We start from the raw sequence: 2,409 nt of genomic DNA on the forward strand, positions 1-2,409 counted from the left end.
GTTAAAATTAATTCTGACCCCCGGAATTCGATTCAGCACGACAAAATACATAGGAAATGATAGGTGGCAGTGTTATTGTTAATTTCAAAGAGGCTCAGTAATTTTTTGAAGAGCTGACATAAGATTTTTTACTTTCACGTCAAATGTTTTCAATCTTCTTTTAGCGCCTTTGGCGCGTTTGTCACCCTGAGCAACTGGATTAAGATCGAATATGAACCTGGAAAAATAATTTTGTTGTAATAAAATATACAAGGGAGGCACTTAAAAAATATATAAAATTGATCGTATAATAATTACCTTTGAATAAACTCTAATGACTTTGGTAATTCCGGAACATACGAATAACCAAATACGTAGTATGCTGAAAAGGCAACTTCAATGCCTTCCACAACATATAAAACTGTGATAAGAACGCTGTTCTCGATAACAACTACAACCTGAGCATTGGGATCAAAAATGGACGTTCCTGAAGAAAAAATAAAATTTGGTAATTTATTTTCAAATAAAAATTAATTTAACTAAACTAAAAGCGATTTGAAACAAGATGTCAATTTAATTACAAACTGAATTGATAAAAAACAATGCATGTACCTCTGATCATAACAGTTGGATACACTGTTGGTGCCAGCATCTTTGTTACATCATCAGTGGTTTCGATCTTAAAAATTAAAAAACATTATATCAGAAAAAAGTATTTGGAATATTTTTTATACATATTTTATGTTTAGAATGTTTTTAGGTTGCTTTTAAATAGGCAGATAATCAACTTACAGGAATTACTGTCAATAGAAATCGCTCTTCCTCTTTGAATTAAGGCTGGCATAGTGCTTCCATGATTTACCTGAAATATTTGTTGCAAAGTCCTACCAAAGCGACCGTCTTGACCATAAATGAAACGCGATGCGTGTTTAAGCAAATACTTTGATTCGGCTAAAAACGGCTAGTAAGAGAACAGGACACTTATATTGCGATTTTCAGAATTTATCATCAGTCGGAGGGGACCAAACAATGTATTTAGATCATTGCTGATCTTCTCAGGATCCCATTCAGAAGACTTCTTATAAAGTTCTACAAGCTCCAAACGTTTTTCTTCCAAAACAATGGAATCTTCAGTTGTTATAGTGGGTAATCCATACTTCATACATCCATAATCGTCCTGCTTTCTCGAATTTAAATAAATTTAAATATTTTACAACATTTTTGAACAAAAAATGATATTTGGCTGATATTTCAACCAAACAAGATTATTATTTGAAAAAAGAAATTGAATTGAACCAAAAAAAGAAGATTTTCAACGATATAGTTGAATCCTCAGCCAAAGCAAATTATTTGACAATCATACAGTGGCATTTTTAACCCGAAAGAAGGAATTTCCCGTTGCAAAACATCGATTTCCAATCAAAAGTATCAATGTTCAATCAAAAATAGAATATTTATATTTTTAGTTGAAAACATTAATTCTCAATAAAAAAGAAGAATTTCAATGAAATATGTAGTTAAATTTTGAAGCGAAAAGAAGAAATCTGAACTCAAATGATGGATCTTAAAAACGGAATGTTTAACAAGAGAGTTCAACACTCAACCATCAAAATGATTTTCAACCAAGAAGATTAATTTTCTAAAGATGGAGTAGTTAAATTTTAGACCAAAGAGATGAATTCTGTATTAAAAGAGGATGAATTTTAAACAAAGAAGATGAAATTTCAACCACGTATCTTAATCGTTGAAAAACTTCGTTTTCTACCAAATGATTTAATTTACATAAAAATAGTTTAATTTTTCACCAAATAATTAAATTTCAAACAAAAAATATGAACGTCCAACGAAGAAATTAATTAACAAATTGTTGAATATTTGGAATATAAAAACCAACTTTATACAGAATAGTTGAAGTTTTGAAAAAATACAAATTTTCAACTAAAATGATGAGTCCTGAACAAAAAAAATATATAGTTTTTCACATATTAATTGAACTTCAACCAAAAAATATTAATTCGCTACGAAACGGAGAGTAGTTGATATTTCCAACAAAAAAGATTTTTATTCAAAATAAAGACAATTGAATCCAACCAAAACAAACAAATTTTATTTATACGAAAAATCAAATCCTCAGCCCAAGCAGAATAATTTACAACCGAACGGTTGCATTTTCAACCGAGGAAAATGAATTTTTAATTATAAAAATCGGTTTTCACTTAAAAGTATGCATTTTAAATCAAAAATAGAATATTTACATTTTAGTGAAAAAATTATTTCTTAATTAAAAAAGAGGAATTTCAATAAAATATAGTTACATTTTCAACTGAGAAGAAAAAATGTCAACTAAAATGCTAGATCTTAGAAAAAAAAAGTAATTTTCAATAAGAGCTCAACATTTAACCTAAAAGATTATTCTAATGCAAGATTAAT

General features: G+C 28.6%; 1 long non-coding RNA gene across 1 annotated transcript; it reads right to left on the reverse strand.

Moving 5' to 3' along the window:
• Window positions 1-400: 400 nt before the first annotated feature.
• Window positions 401-809, reverse strand: LOC117170474. Its single transcript, XR_004466811.1, has 3 exons — window positions 772-809; window positions 592-658; window positions 401-466 (listed from the first exon to the last, which is right to left on the reverse strand). It is a non-coding gene; the product is annotated as an uncharacterized LOC117170474 (long non-coding RNA).
• Between the last annotated feature and the right edge of the window lie 1,600 nt (window positions 810-2,409).

This window comes from Belonocnema kinseyi, chromosome 4, assembly GCF_010883055.1.
Source record: "Belonocnema kinseyi isolate 2016_QV_RU_SX_M_011 chromosome 4, B_treatae_v1, whole genome shotgun sequence".
NCBI classification, from domain to species: domain Eukaryota; kingdom Metazoa; phylum Arthropoda; class Insecta; order Hymenoptera; family Cynipidae; genus Belonocnema; species Belonocnema kinseyi.